Genomic DNA, 18205 nt, shown 5'->3' with positions numbered 1-18205 from the left:
GTCACAGTAAACCACAACATTTTCCTCTCTGTTCTCTCCAGGCTTGGTGTGACTGGCTGTGCATGGAAATTACTTCAGTCTTATCTGGAGGTACAGTCCTATCAGGTAACATGGAGAGGATCCACATCCAAACCATGTAGACTCTCCACCGTTGTTCCACAGGGCTCAGTATTAGGCCCTCTTCTCTTCTCTTTGTATACTTGTTCTGGTGATGCAATATCTTCTCATGGTTTCTCCTACCACTGCTATGCTGATGACACTCAATTAATTCTTTCTTTTCCTCCCTCTGACATGCAGCCTTTTCTCTTGCAGGAAGATACCCAGGTGCTTGAGCAGTCTCTTGTGATCTCAAAGCTAGACTACTGCAACTCACTACTTGCTGGTCTTCCTCTAAGAGCCATCAGACCTCTACAACTTGTCGAGAATGCAGCAGCACGACTGGTCTTCAATTTTCCAAAGTTCACACGTTACTCCACTGCTGTGCTCCCTTCATTGGCTTCCAGTAGCTGCATGCATCTGTTTTAAAACCTTGATGCTTGCCTACAAAGCCAGAAATGGAAAAACCCCTCCATACACAAGGTCAACGGTCAAAGCCTGATCCGAACCTCGAGTACCTCGAACCTCAAGTATGGCTTGGCTTGAAATACCATGCTTCAAGTCTCATGGAAGACAAGCATTGAGACTATTCTCTTTCCTGGCCCCCAGATGGTGGAATGATAGCAGAGTCCGGATTGCTGTCCGGATAGCAGACTCCCTTACAGTCTTCAAACTCAGACTGAAGACCCATGTATTTGTGGAATATTTAAATGACCTCTGACCCTGCTCCTATATTGACTATCTAAACTAATACTTATTGTAGGGTATTGTTTATTACACTGAAGTTGTCTAAAAAACTCTAGTATTTATTGTTTACTGCACTTATTATTGTCTAAGATAGACCTTATGTATTTTGTACTTCTAGGCATTAGCATTGATCCCTGTATTTCTACAGTATTCTAGATCATTAGTATATTGGACTCTAACCTACTCTACTGGCTAGGATGTATTCTATGAGTAAATAGCAAAACACTGGAGCTAAATAAATATTATATGCTTCACGCACATCTCTTATTTTTTATTTATTTATTTTTGCTTTGTGCTGGTCAGTGACACCTGAAAGTAATTTTTACAACAGTAGCTTATTATAAAGTGTATTAGGTGCAGTAAAGTCCAATAAACATTTCTTCTGCCTTCTATTGTTCACCATTTGTTCAACATGTTTGTTGCTCACACATTGGAAATGTATATTATTTTAGATTTGTATTAAATATTTTTTTCCAAAGTATTTTATTTAGAGTTTCTTTAGTAGCAGTCATGTAAACTACCAGAGTTTATGGGCCCTGTCTTTGTTTTCATGCAAATACTGTCCCTATCTCTTAAGCTGTAGTGCTGCATGTTATTTTCATAACCATGCAGGGTTCTTTATACTCATTTCACACCTTGTGCAATGCAAGGTGCTGCGCAACAGTGGGAGGTTAGCACACAGCTATGTAATGAGAAGGTATATGAGATGCAAAACTCAAAGTATAAAGTGTAAGTTACATATATTTGATTGGCTGTGAAGATACTATATCATCATCTCATGCTCATCTATATATTCCACTTCATCGTTTTGTACATAGCATTTCTGGACAAAAAAAAAAGAAAATTCTGAATGTTTTACAGACAGCCTTTATGGCTTTGCGATATGTAGTAAAGCTTGATGAATGACAAGGTGTCTCAGACCATAAAAACAGATTGTTAGCTGTTGTTAGAACTGCTAATGAAAAAAATGGATTAAAAAAGATTTTAAAAGGAACTGTTAAAAGTAAAAAAGAAAGTAATTACTACTTTAATAAGAAACGTACGGTAGCCTTTTTATTTTTCCACTAACCTAATTAATAGTATGAGTGGGTCAGTCATTTCATTATGATTATTACATAGGGAGAATACATTTGACAGGTTTTCTCAGAACAACGAATCAGTGAATCCCTTTCCTGCAAAGATACACTGTCTGCCTTGACTGGATAATGTACGTATTTGCAGTGTTTTCCCCTCATGTTCATATAGCTGCATGAAGGGCCTGCGATTCTAATGTGACCTTTGACAGCAGGAAGAAAAATGATGTTTCACAGAGCCTGGAGCAGGGTAGAGGACCCTGCCCCCCGCTGCCAAATCACACGCCATCTTTCCCCAGCTCCTCTGTAAGGCCTTTTTCACTGTTTGAATAATGGATTGTTTTCAGCAATAAAATGGCTATGTTTGCATTTTTCCCTCTTTTTTTGTTACTCCACTGCTCTTCCCATGTGCCTGGAAATGGAGTGCAGAAGAAGGTTGTTGCTATGGTGACACATCTACTGGCATTTTATGAGACATTTATAGCAATGAAATCCACAAGGGGATTTAGCTCCCAGTAACTTTTTTTAATTGTAAGTCTAATTATATCCCATCAGGGCTAGAGCAGTGCAGGTCTGAGGCGGGACTGTGGTTCCATCTCTGTCACGGTGGAGTAGTGTGGAGCCTTTGATGACCTCGGGGTTCCAGTATGAAATGTTTGTTTACATTAATGTAAAGATGATCATCATTATGCAAAAACATCTCTCAACTTGATGCTCTGTTAGGTTGCATTGGGTCAGGGGACAGATGGGCATCTCCCACGTTCATGCACTTCATACCCAAATTTAGAAAGTTGGGTAACTCTTTGCCTCTACCATAGCTTATAAGAATGCCCACTCCTGTCAGATTGGATGACAGAATGTCAACAAAATCTCAGCCCTAAAAGTGAGATGCACAATTCAGTCTGACAGCCTCTATAACCACTCTGGCTGTACTTTATCACTGTAATATTTTCTTTGATAATGAGGAGAGTGACACCAGTAATTCTGGCACCAGTTATTGACCATTGAAGAGAATGATACCAGTTAGTCATGATTAAACAGAAAGTGCTATATTCTGAGGTGTGTTTAGCTTTGACTAAGCGTGCAGAAGAAAGAAGTGTATCCTGTTATGTAACCTGATTTAAGAAGATGGATGGGCTTTTAACTAAACAACTAAACAAACAAACAAACAAACAAACAAACAAACAAACAAACAAACAAACAAAAAACATTTAAACCACAGAAGTATATTGGAGTGAGCTGGGGATTGCTCTTTTTGAACCTTTGCTGTGATGTTGCCAATTCTGACTACCAGAAGTGGAGGATATAAAGTGTTCTAGGTTTAATAGAATCCTGTGCTATTTCACAACAGAGTTTTGGGTGTTTATCACATTAAACTGTAGAGATGGGATTCAGACTCGAGTTCATATGGGCCTTTAGAAAGACAAACCTTACCAGTGAAGTTCATGCAGCTTTAACCAAATGGACAGACAGGCTCTGAGTGCTCCCTTTCACCATACACTGTGCTAAATGCACCACAGTATGTTTATGTTCTCCAGTATGCCACAATATTCTCTTGTTTAAATAGCAAAAGTGTGTTTAGCAATTAAAACTCTGCAGTGTGATTTTATGAAGCTTGGAGATGTTACCATGTATAGTGATATAGGGTTCCCATTTGCCTCCCGGGGGTAAACTCAACAAACATCTGTGTTCAGCTGGGCCTGAAGTGTGGTCTAAATGTTTGTAAAAGTGAGATTTACTCAGTTAAGTAAGAAAATGAACAATTCTAGAAAAACCATAATCCAATCCACAGCACATTTCTTGAATTTGCTGTGGTTTCTTCTGTTTTCTTCATTTTTGTTTCAGACAGCTTAAAAGTTACATTGCTGTCATCTTGCTGTCTCACCTTAATTAAACTGCTTCCATAAGAAACTGCTGCCTTCATTTTTAATTTTTTTATTATTATTTTTTTTTTTTACAATAGTCTTATTTTATATTCTAACTACTTCAGAAACCCATTCATTAACCAAATTGGGGTAAATTAAGTTTCATTTTAAAGCAGTTCATTATTCAAATTTAAAGTAGATTCATAATTTAAATTCTGAATAAAACTGTATCTCCCACCCTTGTGATTCAACAGATGTATATATTCAGTAAATCTGTAAATAACCTGATCCCTCTTGAATACCCACTGTCACCTTCAGTGTTAAAACAAGAAGATTCATACTGTTTATAAATGTTTATAAAAGAACAAATGGTGACAAACTAATAAATAAACAAACAGAAGATGATACTGAGTGTGTGATTACTCATTTGGGGCCAGATTGGTATGTTCATTATTCCTGCTGCTGTGCCCATATTTCCAGATGGAAGTCATCATTACAGAAGCTTCTGTCTGCTCATGAACCCTCTTTCTCACACACACACACACACACACACACACACACACACACACACACACACACACACACACACACACACACACACTGCTCTCCTCCACTGTGTGAGCTGTCGGCTCTTTCCTACCTCATTGATTTTGTTTATTTTCTGTCTCCAGGCACTGGAAGGCCTTTTATATGCACATCGATGAAGTGATCCAAATTATTCTATTAAGTGGGTCATTGTTTCCTGTGGTCTTCTCAAAGACAAAAAGCCCTTGTGCATCACTCGTTGCCAGGTGATAGTCTCTTGCTGCTGTTCTCTTGCACACAGACTTGTGGGTGTTTTTTAAGCAGTATGGTATGATACATTGATTCAAAAACATATATATGACTCATAATGATGGATTTTATGATGAGTAGAGTTTAGGGAGGTTGCTGGATAAAGTCCAATTCTCAGTGATGAGACACGTCAGAAATGTAGTGTCTGTGTCACTTTGTCTGGAAGAATAAGGGGAATGGCTGCATGTGACTCTAAGGACTGTGCTTTTGAACTTCAGTCTCAATAAATAACTTAATGCCTGAGTCAATCCCTACTGAGTGGTGGGACTTGGAGTTCTTGAGCATGAGTAGAAGCTGTGAGGTTTCTTCTCCATAGAATGAAGAAGAACATTTCCAGTGCAGTTACTTATGCATGTCTGTGGATGCACATCTATTGAGATTAGACTAGGTATTACTTCACACACTGCAAAGACACTCTGCACTACTGCCCAGTTCATCATCAGAATCGTCAGAATGCCAAACCAAGAACACCTTAAAAACCTTCAACATCAGCACTACTGGTAAATCTATTAAGAGCTAACACCAGTGTCAAGTGATGCACGGTTTTGAGTGCCAAAAAATAGGATCATAACACGTTACATTACATTGTTACATCACTTTAAACATTATGAACCATTTAATGATAAACAAGCTGAAGAGGTCACAGCAAGGATAGATTTACATTTACCCCCAGTGCAGTCACAAGGGAGGAGGCTCAGAGGGTAGGAGAGGAGGCCTTTATGACATAACTTACAAGTCATGGGAAAATATAGTCATTCTCAGAATCTTAACCATGTAGCATGTGAGAGTCAGAAATTACACTTATTGTTCTCAAGCATTTTATTTTTTATTTTTTACTGAAGTAAAAATTTGATGGAATAAATTGACATTTTCCAGTTTAATGTAATGAAATGCCCTTTTTCATCTTAAATTCTAAATGGATCATACATGACTAGGACCCTTTGTAAGTGTGCTGAACTGATGAAGTGTGGGCCTGATGAGTTGTGTGCTTTAGTCCCAATTGGTTTATTGAGCAAAATTTAAATGCATCAGTTTGAGTCTATTTAAACATCTAAGGAAGACAGGATGGATGGTTCCAGCAGCAAGAAGTCACTGGTCCGTTATCAATTATTAATTCCTTACTTCACATAATTGCTTATCAAGTGGAGAAAGAGAGAAGGACTATACGAGAGAGACAGATAGACTATGAGTGTGTGTGAGTGTGCGTGCGTGCGTGTGTGTGTGTGTGTGTGTGTGCATGCGCGTGCACGTGTGTGTGTGTTTGTTGGCCAGAGATGTGGGCATTTGTTAACATTTAATCTAGATATTTTCTAGACAGATACCTCTGTTTGTGTATGCATGGTGGGGTGGTATGAAAGAGGCGGGAGATGTAGTGATGATATAACTGGAAACGTTTCTGGAAAAGGGATCCTCAAAAAAGTACTGAAAGAATATTCATTACTGGCATATAATTCAGGACAGGGGGAATCAAATGCATGTAACCATAAATAAAATTGTGTCTTTCACAGCTGTAAGGCTAAAATTTGATGTTCAGAGCATGAGCAGTTCTGCAGCAACTTTTGGTACCTTTGCTTATCTTTTCAAAACTTCTTGGAGCAATTGCTGATGGCAAACAGGTGTGAAGAGTGTGACAACATCAGAGCTGTCTCTCTAGTCATAATGTCCATTAAAATAATAAATATCCAATAATATAATTTAATAGTAAATAATATCCATCCACTGCCTTATGGAACTAAGCTTATTTGTGTCATGCTTTCCACTTGGACTCAGTTCAACACAGTACACACAAGCCACTAGTTTGTTCCAGGTCACCTGATAATTGAACTCACCTGTGTCTAGTTATCCCTCATGTGTTCTACTATATAAGCTCTGTTCATCCAGCTGTTCATTTTGAAATCTTGTCTGCCTGCCTTACGATTGTGAGCATTTGTAGTCTTTTTTTTGCTATCCTTGTAATTCTGCTATTCTCTAATGCCTCTTTTCAGATTTTTCTTTTGCCTGCTCCTTGTTGGATTTGCTCATAACCTGTTTGCTGGATATAACCTCTGCTTGTGTTTTTGAATACAGCTTTGGATTGCCCCTTTTCATTAGTAAATCTATTTACCTGGAAAATCTATTGACTCCATCTCTGCTCATGAAACCTGACAATGCAGTGCTTGAAATTCCTTTGTGAAATAAGACAGAAAACTACCAGCATATTTCTGACCTTATTCGGCAAGTGGCAAATGGAATGAACACATCTCAAGACAGGATTTAGCAGTGGAAAATGAGAATGACCCACCAGTGTGTGCAGGTACACAGTTATGACAAGACAAGTGCAATTCTTTTGACAGTGCATTCTAATTTTCTTATTAGCCATTACTAGGCAAGGCAGAGGGATCACTTCATCTGATGTATTTTTATACTTCTTCATTTAACAGCTACATCGGTCTGCGTATTCACTTTGAGTCTTTATCACTTTACAATGAAATCAAATAGAAAAAAAATTATCTTGTGTATGTGGGGTCATTTGATGTGTTATGTATAGGTTTAAGTATAGTGCAGTTTAGCTCAAATATTTTTATGGACAAAAATATTGCAAATATGTATTTGTCTTGTGCAGCACTGATCAAAGAAGGCCCAAGATCATGTCAAAATGTTAATAAATGTAATGCCCCAGTCAGCACCCAGCCAAGCACACCACATACTCATCACTGTTTGCTGAGTAAACATACTGCAACTTTACTGTATATTCACTATATTAATCATCACAAAAAATCTAACAAAAATGGTTCCTTTGAAAATAATCATTTTAAAAATGGGAACTTGACTTCACCTCTACAGATGAACAATAACGAACATAGACAATGGCATGCAATTTCAAGTGTCAGACACAAGTCCCTTATATAAGATTAAAATATATTTATATATCTTATATTTTAACAAAAATATTTTATAGAGAAGTTAGATTGCTTGCTGACTGGAACAGCGTTCTTTTTTTTATTGCTTTTATCTGTTTCAGTTGAGTTGATTGTTCAGTTGAGTCTAAATAAGACACTTGTCTTAACTTGCATGAAGTGCTAGGCAGCCTCTGATTTACTGATTCACAGGCCCAGTACTGTGAAAGTTTTTGCATTTCTCTCCTTTGCTGAGAGTGTACCAAATGAGCTGAGATTGGACTGTTAAGGCCAAGAAAGCACAGCAAAGTACAGGACAGATTTAAAAATAAACATTTAACAGAATACCTGGAAAACAAGATTTGGTATGATATGTCCGAAAGTTGAAAGTTGGAAGACATTATCATTACCTGGACAACTGCAGCATGGATTAATCATTCAGACATTAGAGCTTATGGGACAACCACTCCCAGTAGCAGTGTTGCAGTATGTGATGATGTGCTGTTAACGGCTCACCGCTATTTAGTACCCTTCCAGCTGCTCTGAAGTGGAATTTACAGCATACAGACCTGTAGATGGCTTGATGTCCTGTATTGATATTCGATGGACAGCTACTGATGCTAGATCTGGTCCCATCAAACACCTTGTCCAGTTGTAGGGTTCACCACAGATGCCACCAATAAACTATCATGAGAAACTGAATACAATCAGGTGTTTTTCCACATCCAATTAGACATAGAAAACTGAGTTTTCTCACCAGGGACTATGTAGTATGTACAAATATGATCTAAGCAGTGGCAAAATGCTCCTGATATATAAAATTCAAATAATATCTTAGATGGATGGATGGATTTTATTGATCCCAGAGAGGAAATATACAGGAGCAAATGTTGAAGGGAGACTTCATGCATAATAGATTATCACATAAATACCCATAATTATATATGGTGCAAAACAGCCTAGGGCAAAAACATTCCAGAAACTGCTTGAGACACCCCAGGTAAAAGCCACCAGAGTGAACACAGTATGAATTAAACATGCATGCATGATTATGTGCAGTGTGAATTAAATGTGCAAATGTGTTAACCTAAATAATGTAAACCAGATACTAGATTGTTTTATTTTCATTTAGTATTTTACATTCTCATTTACAGCATTTGGAATTTAGATGATGCCCTTTTCCAGAGTGACTTACAGAAATTGTCTCTATCAAATACATATCCTCATGTTATAATAAATAGATCAGTGTTAAGAATACTATTCAAGCTGAAGCCCTGGCCAGAGTGGAAGAAAGACAGTAAACAAGTAAAAGTAGGTTTTTGTTAAATACATAAGTACATATTTAAGTGCTTAGTGACTGTGAAGAGGTGATTCTTTAGTCTTCATTTGAAAATAGACAGTACAGGTAATGGAAGTTCATTCTTAAATACATATATCCTAACTGTAACTTAAAAACCATATTTGATAGAAATATTCTAAGAACAGACTCAATTCTCCCCTGTCACAGGGTGAGGGCTGTCATGGGTTTCCCTCAATTCACATGGAGCCAATCACCACATCTTTTCGAGCTGTAGGTCATGCAACATCAGGGGGAGTCATAACACACTTTGAGGATATCCACCCCTCCTGTGACATATGAGCTCACAGATGCACAGCTCAGTAGTTAACATACTTGACTTGTCATACTTGTCACTTTGGATAAAAGTGTCAGCTAAAAGCCATAAATGTAAACAATTGGTCAGTGTCACTGTAATTGACAAGGAGAGAAAGCCCCCCCTTCCTTGAGTGCATGGCCAATTTGTGCTCATACAGGCTCCAGGCTATAGATGGCTTTGACATCACTGGGATCATACTTGGAATCTCCTGATGATAGTATGAAAGCTTTTCTGATTCACTGAAATTCTAAGTACTAATAAGTTCTCCTGAAAATATCTGCCTTGAGATTAGCTCACTACTTCTGGATGCTAATTTTATTATAACATTATTCTCAATGCTAGACAGCCTCTCAGGCATTTTGTAGTTATCTACACCACTCTACATTGTCCTGGACATATCTGCATTTTTATTTATTTTTATTGCTTCCTATAAATGATTGGATATTTATAAAGGTGTATTGTTCTATTATAATATTACAATAATTTTAAAGTTGTACATTCAACAAAATGAATTTTCTATTATTGAAAATTTAGATTCTGAACCATTAAGTGGCAATTCCAGACCTATTGGGGGTTAAAACACACACATCTAATCTTCAAAGCTATGAAGGTGCAGAATATATAGCAGTGAAACGATTTAAAACAAAGACTAATAAGTTCAGTTTTTTTCTAGTAGCCTCCGTTATGCTGCGGCTTTACACATGGCACACATGACACAATTCACAACTGGGTGTCAACTGTGTTTTTTTCATGCTCATACTCAAAATTTGTTTGATTTGTTTTATGCCACAGATAGCATAGTACATGAACGTAAACATGCAACTCGTCCCTGTGTTTATTGGTGAATATACCTGCAAAAGAGAATGTGGCGATCTTCACTATCTGTTTAAACCTAACTGTTTAAACCTACTGATTGATTATTGGGGCATGGTCATCCCCCCCATGGTAGCAGACACAGTATGGAAAAATGGTTCTGAAGAAGTGTGAATACAGACAATGGTGTTCATTCAGTGAGGCGACTGGCACTAGGACCTGGCGGAGCCTTCTTTTCAGAGGTTGCAGCTGAGTCTAGGACAGCTGAGAGAAGGCAAACTGGAGAAAGAGGGAGTGAGAGAAAGAGAGTAAGAGAACGAGCGAGCGAGAGAGAGAGAGAGAGAGAGAGAGAGAGAGAGAGAGAGAGAGAGAGAGAGAGAGAGAGAGAGAGAGAGAGAGAGAGAGAAATCGAAGGAGACTAGAAGAACACAGCTGCTGCTGTGGTCTATGTAGGAACAGCCCTGTGCTGGAAATGGAGGGGTTTAGATGTGGGAACTAAGCGAGTAGAACTGTGAAGTGAACTACATGTGGAGGTGTTTGCCTAGCAAGGAGCAGGATTAAAAGGTGAGTTTAATAATGGTCCGTGGTTGTATGTAAGGGAGCTTTTCGTAGAGGAAGCAAAATGTGTTTCTGTGTATTCTGGTGACACCCAAATACTTCTCTAAAGGAATGTGGACATGTGTTATCACTAAACTTGAGGCAAATACTTCTCTCTTGCATGTGTGCAATACTTCTCACTTGTATGTGTGCGTGTGTGTGTGTCTTCCAGTTACTTCAAGGGTGTTTTCCTTTAGTCTGGGAGGAAGGTTTATCAGGGGAAAAGTAAGAGCCCTGAGGGAGTTTTCCTGGAAGAGGGCACGTTTTCAGAAATCTGTATTTGAACAGAGCACAGCATTTTGTGAATTTGGAAAGAAGTTTCTTTCTGAAGGAGGAGTTCCCTTTTTTAGGACAGCCTTGTACTGAACAGACATTCTACAGAGAACTGGCAATCTCAGCAGACGTAGATAGATAAGCATGTTGTGTTTGTGTGTGTGTGTGTGTGTGTGTGTGTGTGTGTGTGTGTGTGTGTTTGTTCTTAAAAGCAGTAATCTAATTTTGAGAGGCAGACAAAGCACACAGCAGCAGTGGAGAGAGAGGCTCAGTGTGGTGTGACAGCTGAGACTGTTTGTTTCCCAACATCTTCTGACTGTGCATACACTGGCACATGCGTGTCTGTGTGAGTGTCTGTGTTCGCCTCATCATGCAATGACTTTGGTGTGTATGTGCGTGTGTGTGCTTCGGTGCAAGCTCAAAGTATGATCACATATGTTTGCATGAGTTTAAAGATGATTTGAATTATATGTGCGCATGCCTGTAAGCATTAATTATTTGCAAGAGCAAATCTACTATTCAGGCGCTGGTGTTTGTATATATGTGTGTGTGTGTGTGTGTGTGTGAGCATGCATACATGCGAGTTCCTCTTCACTGCCTTCCGTTATGTCCTTGAACTTATTTGAGGAATGGAAGAATGTTGTGCTGAGGGAAGTAGTGTGAGTGAATGTATGTGTGCACACCAGTGTGTTTTGTGTACAGGTTTTGTGTTTGTGTGGCATGCCATCAGGAGTCTAGCCACTTTATGCTGGGATTGTTAGAAGGTATCTGCTGGGGCAGAGACTTATTACTTTCCAGCTCTGCCCAAGACCTTGGAGCTTACTACTGACCCACCAACCATTCAGTATTTATTCTTCATAGGGTCATCTTTCTTTAAGGTCTAGAGATGTTTGTTTTTGTCAAGATTTGTTGTGTGTTTGGGTTTGTGTGTGTGTAGATTTATGTTCTGGTTTTTACGGAGAGCTACCTATGTGATAGAAAGAAAAATCAAAACTTGGTATTGAAGCACTTGCTATTTCTGACAGGCTAATGATTCCCCCTACAAGGTACAACACTGTAACTAAACCCTGTGATGACATGTGAGATGGCTGAGTGATGATGTCATGCCTTTGTTTCTCAAATGTGTAGAGCTTTATGCAGTTATCACTGGGACAAGCCCATTATATAACTGACATTGAGGGAGATGATGTAAGCGCAATCTGTTTTTCTCTTGCTATTAAAAGTGAGGTCATATTTGGATATCATGCACAAGTGTAGAGTTTTGGGAAACATGAGCATTAATTAAAGCATGAGCTTTATAGTCATCTTAAGGATTTTCCCAGGAATTCACTTTTTAATATTGAGTTGAGTCATTTAAAATCAAATATCCTTGTATAACTATCTTCTTTATCACTATAGTCTCATCACCCAGACCAGTGTAAATGCTATACATCTACTAATTTTAAAGTATGCAGAAAACCAGGCCAAAGGAATCTCTGCCAGCGACTGCATAGGACTATTCCAGTTGGACCTGGATGCACTTATATGTCTCCTCTCACCTGTCGAATTGTGCTGTCCAGAGTCGCAGACCTTTAATATGCCTGAATCTGAAAGCTTGTTTTCAAGACTGCACTGTGAGATTGTGTTCTGCACCGCGGGACTTTAGGGAGTCAGGAGGCAGCTCACTCGCATGACTCTGGGGCTTTCCGCTGATCTCAGCTTACAGCTGTTTTATTGATGACGCCTTTGGTGGTCTTGACCAAGCTAAAGAGCTTCCAGTTAATATCACTGAAAGTTCTAAAGTAAACTAGTACAATTAATGTAATCAAAGATTTTATCTAACCCTCTGAGAGAGGAGCTAACCATGGCACCTTATTCCAAAGCAATAATAACATCCCATCTATTAAATCCAATGAACGTCTTGTCCTGTTTTCACACTTTCAACTTTCTGCTCACTCCACTGAAACACAGAATAGATTGCATCATCGTGTTCCAAAGAACCAGCAGTGGTCATTTACCAAATATGTACATATTTAAATAAACCTCTCTCACATATATTTAGCATTGCCCCCCCCCCCCCCCCCCCCCCCCCAGCTCCGTGTTGCTTGTGCAACTCAACGTTCACCCATCTAGCCACTCTGTTGCGTCCCATGCGTGGGTCCGCTCCTTGGCACATTGAAGGGAAAAAATACCTTTGTGTATGATGTCAGCATATCGGCAGGACCGGCGCTGACAGCAGCAACGCAGGGGCCTGTGAGGCCAACTGAGGAGGGGAGGGGAAGGGAAGGGAGGTCCCTGTATGTCATGCACTAGCCAGCAGCATGGACAGATGGGTGCGGGTGCCCCTTAACGTGACTCTCCACCACTTGGTCAAGTGCTTTGCATGTGCTGCACTGGGTCGAATGTTTGGATATGCTGTTTCCTGCATGGAGAGGTTTAGATGTTGCACAAACTTGTTAAGAGTGTAATGAGTATGTCATGGCTCAGATTTTTCTTCTGTGGTAAACACAGGCAAGCTTATACACACCCAGGAGTGAGGACAAAATACATATGTACGCGCACACACACAATACTTGCAGATCATAACAGTGGCAGCATCTGACTTCCTGCCCTCCCTCAACAGTTCAACTGAACTAAATAAGAACGCTAAGTGTGTTTCATCACATGCTGCTAGCCATTTTTTGTGTGTATTTGTCTGTATTTTACATCACAGTGTTTCTCTGTAACATGGCCTTCACTTTCACATGGGCATTTATTTTTGGGGATGGCCCCCCAAAACTGGAACAGCTGATCAGTGTGTTTAGCTGAAAGGAAGGTCACTTTCTCCTGGTTGTCTCTTCACGGTGAGATGGAGTTAAGTGTGCATGCTGCTGTTCTGAAATAATGGTAATAAAAGTTTGTAGCGGGACCACAGAGCAAATGAGACAGATAGAGAGAGAGACAGGCTGTTAGAAGGTCCGACTCACCTCCAGTTCAAGCTCCACACAGGATGAATGATGTCTTCACATGAGCTCAGCACTGCTGCTTTCCTGCTAGAGCATTATTGCTGTGCCCACTGCCTGCACCTTAACACTAAGCCTCCCAGCTGAGTTGCGCATGTGTTGGGTAGACTGAGGAGGGCTGAGTAATAGCCACCCCCCTTCAAAACAGCTCCCCATCAGTATCCTGTAATATTACCTGTCACATGAGAGGGGGATGCAGAGATTCCGAGGGCAGGAATCTGAGAGGACCTTATTGTTAAAGGAACAACACATTAGGACTGCAGGATTGTGGGAGATTTTGAACAAAGCACCAACCAGTGTATATGAAGGAACAAGATGGAGTTATGGAGCACAGAAGATGACATAACAGGATGAGCAAAGTGGGGTTACACAGGAATGAAAGTGGGGTTATGGAGGAAACCCCATCCTCCTGGCCTGTTTACAGGGGAGCAAGGTGGTTTTGGAGGTAGGGGGTACAGGGTTACTCGTCGAGCAAGGAGAAGTTATGAAGAAAGCAGGATGGGTTATGGAGGACAGGGCATGACCATATATCTGCTCTCTTTGGTTCTGCACATTGCTCCTCCCCTCTTGCACCTCCTGCACTCCATGCAGGATATGAGATTGCTAGGCTGCTTCTCTGAGCCTGTTTCATTGTGGCCTTATCGGACCTCACTGCTGGACCTCTGACAAGACCTATCAAACTGCCCCTCCATCAGCATCCACTGCAGAACGACTCTCATGAGCAGGGCCCAGTCATCCACCATGACCACCCGCCAGATGATGGAGAGAGTGGCACCAAACTGGCACACTTCTAGCACGCAAACTGGTGTATTCTTACAAACTGCTCATCTTGTATGGCTCAGAGGCAAAATCTAAGGCAGATGTTCAACGCGTAGTTAAGAGTATAGAGTATAATGTCATATTGCAGTGTGAGAGTTGAAGACAGAGCAGGTGGAGGGAATAGCTGTTGCCATGGCATTCCCAGCAGGAGGGAGCTTGGGGGCTGAGGACAGGCTGGCTGTGTTGATGCCTACTAGAGGAGCCGTAGGACCCTCATTCATCAAAAAGATGATTGATCTATACACAGTTTGGGCCACTCGTTACCTCATAAATGCAAATATGTGGAAAAGAGGGGATTGATTTTTCATGAGCCCTACTGCACCCAGATTTATTAAAAAAAGAGGGCAGAGGAGATAACTGTTGCACATATATACGAACAATATACACATATTATATGATTATACCTATTATATATGCATATATAATACCTAACAAAGAGCATACTCAGTTTATGCATAAGTCTGTTGTTATACAGGCATATTCATGCATAAACAATACAGATGCATTTATTTATATCAATATTTATTTTTTAGTAGCATTTTTTTATTCTTAAATCAATACATTATTGATATTACCACCGCTAAGTAACACTTGGCTTCTGGGGCCAGGTCTATACCTGGTCAGTCATAAGAAAGGCCAGTAAAGGCCTCTACCACTTGCATGATCACAGAGTAACGGTCCCAATTGTGTGGTCTGCCATTTAAAATTGACTGTAAAAGCTTTGGCAACCTGTTAGATATGGCCATAGTGTAGGTGCACCCAGGAAAGTGGAGACTGAGTATCACATAAGAGTTTACATGCCAATACAGAGGGACTCCTTTACTACTTAAGCTGTTGCACTCCTGTACACCTGCACTTATACACTCCTGTACTCCTACACTTATATACTCCTGTACTCCTTGCACTTATACATTCTTGTACTCCTGATCTCCTGTACTTATACACTCCTGCTCATATACACTCCTGCACTTGTGAATTCCTGTACGTATACACTCCTGCACTCCTTCACTTCTGTAATTATATACTCGTGTACTCCTGCACATCTGTACTCTTGCACTTGTGCAACTGTGTGGCTCTGTACTCCTGCAGATATACACTTCTGAAATTCTCTACCTCCACACTTAGGTACACCCTATACTTGAATTTACACAGTCATATACATATGAAATTTGCTTATGCAGTCCTATACTTATGACCCTATTATGTCTTATATATATTTTACATCTTACATATTATTAAATAAATATTATGTAACTATAAGATGTATATTATATCCTATACTTATAAGGTATGTCATATTACATGCTATCTTGTAGTTTTGGAAAATAGCACAGAATCAGTTTATATTATGTTATACATGAAACCAAAATAGAACTTTCAGACAATAAGTAGGCTATGCAGGCTATATCATATGTATACAGTACAGTATACATATCTTGAAAATGTATATATACCGCATACTATCAGAGGCATTATTATTAGAAGAGACAGGCTACTCTATGGAATATGAATATACTTTTTATAGCTAAAGATGTGGCTATATTACAGGAATTCCTGCTTTTTAATTAAAATGAACCAAACTCCATGTTGCTCCATAACAAGGCCTATGCTATTCTTATGTTAGCTCTAACCCAGATTTGGTGTTCTGTCTTTACAACACAGCTGTTGACTAAAGTTGCATTGTAAGATCATACTCTTTATATTTTCGTTTTGTATTTCCAATTAGCTTGCAGTGTAACACTGCAAAACATTTTGGTCTTTGTGTAATTTTTTTTTAAAACTGTTGCGCATGAATTTTAAAAGCTTGTGGGTGCTTATCTCAATGCATTAATCTGAACATTTTTGTCATGAAGTTCAAAAGTCATGGGGCATCCAGCTGTAATGGTAAAGTGTGTCTGAAACATTCCACACTCATTTGGCTGTAGTACAATGCCTTGTGAATTAAATCATTTATGATATTATAAATAAGTGCATAGTGAATAGTGACTGATTTTGGACTTAGTATCATATAATGTAGTCTGGGAAACTGCAGTGTTGTTACAATGGCTAATTCCCTAAATTGTTTTTATAAGGAATAGTGATGAGTGAATGAGGGTGATCATATCCATTGTTGACCGCAGAAAACAGACGGCTGGTGTTTCTTCAGACTTTCACTCCTTGATATTGAGAAAGGCATAGATGTAACAATCTGAAAAATACCTTTTTTGCTCTTATTTGAGCCAGATGTTTTTACTTGAGCCAAAAGGTGTTTATGCTATTTTGTTGGATTTTACCAGTGATTTTAAACATCTTATTATAAATGTCAAGTCAAATTTATTTATATAGTGCTTTTTTCAACAGTTGTTGTCACAAAGCAGAGCCCAAGCCCCCAGTGAGCAAGCCAAGGGTGCCAGTATCAAGGAAAAATTTCCTAGAACATGAGGAAGAAACCTTGAGAGGAACCAAGACTCAAAGAGGAGGCCCATCCTCCTTTGGCCAAGTAATATGTTTGCTATTATTTTCATTTTTATAGATCTGCATTCAAGTCAGTAGGACCCTGATCTCGTATAACTGGAAATAACTGCTGGTATTGTAAAGATGTCCCCTGGGTGTACAGACTTGCCTATAAGGACTTTGGTATGATCCAGTTATTTTCTATGTAGGAGCAGAAGTGAAGGTACAATGCAGGGCTGAATTCTAAACATCCCTTTCGTGACTTACAGTATAGTACATGCCACAGAAAATGCTCTTATCCTGGGTGCAGTATAATGCACTTCATGGGGAGTAGGGAATCATTTGGGATTGAACCCATGTGGTGTGTGCAGCTAAAGGGAGTGAGCAGGGATTCTTTGCTCTGGAACTGGTGTGATTCTTAGCCAGGTCACCTTCACCAAGCTCAGGAGATGGAGCAGAATAGCCAGAGAATCAGCCAAATGAGTGTAGTCAGCCTCCAATAGCAGTGACTGTAGTGGATGAGGAGAGATGGCCAGTGTTAGTGTTGATCTTATTAACCTAGCATTATTTGTGTGCATGTTTGTGTGTTTGTGTGTCTGTGTTTTGAGTAGCGGCAAGGGTATGGTGTTGGGGGCAGTGTGAAATAAAGAGAATCAATCGATTAAATGACCTGATGGCTGTTCTGCACTTGTGATCGTCAAGTGCACTTTGTGACATTAACAGCTAGTGACAAGCACTCTGAGCAGCACAGAAAAAAGAAAAACATATTACACTGGAGGTAAGAAAGATGTTTACTGAGCTTTAATCCTAACCCAAACCTAACATGGGGAGGGTGATATTGTCAAAAGCCCATTAGAAAATGACCCTGCACCTTCCTGTCATTGCTCATACAACACCCTGACACTGTTGGCTGCACGAATGGGTCACATACTTTGATGCAGAGATGTGATGCCTGATTGGTTGGCCGAATGTGTATGCCCTAGTGTGCCCTAACACTGTTGTCATGGGAACACAGGAAATGGAAACTAAACAAGACTATATTTCAGGGCCCGAGTAGGGGGTGAGTATATCCGTTTCCTTACCATGGCCGACATTCAGAGAGAATTCTCTTATTTGTTTTCTCTTGTATAGTTTTAATATTTC

At 39.6% G+C, this 18205-nt stretch overlaps 1 protein-coding gene across 8 annotated transcripts in view; it reads left to right on the top strand.

The window, feature by feature from the left end:
• Positions 1–10339: 10339 nt before the first annotated feature.
• ches1 (checkpoint suppressor 1) overlaps positions 10340–18205 on the top strand; it is a 31350-nt gene continuing 23484 nt past the window's right edge. For 4 of the 8 annotated variants that reach the window (XR_004775798.1, XM_027000771.2, XM_035524194.1 and 1 more), the window contains exon 1: positions 10340–10523. The gene's annotated coding sequence lies outside the window, so the exon portion shown is untranslated. Of the gene's footprint in view, positions 10524–16819; positions 16875–16969; positions 17109–17673; positions 17841–18003; positions 18123–18205 lie in introns of those variants that run through there. The other 4 variants (XM_035524196.1, XM_035524197.1, XM_035524195.1 and 1 more) reach the window with 4 other exon arrangements.

Source organism: Electrophorus electricus, chromosome 3, assembly GCF_013358815.1.
Source record: "Electrophorus electricus isolate fEleEle1 chromosome 3, fEleEle1.pri, whole genome shotgun sequence".
Taxonomy (NCBI): Eukaryota; Metazoa; Chordata; class Actinopteri; order Gymnotiformes; family Gymnotidae; genus Electrophorus; species Electrophorus electricus.
Note: the sequence above shows the minus strand (reverse complement) of the source record. Positions and strands in the feature narration are given on the sequence as shown.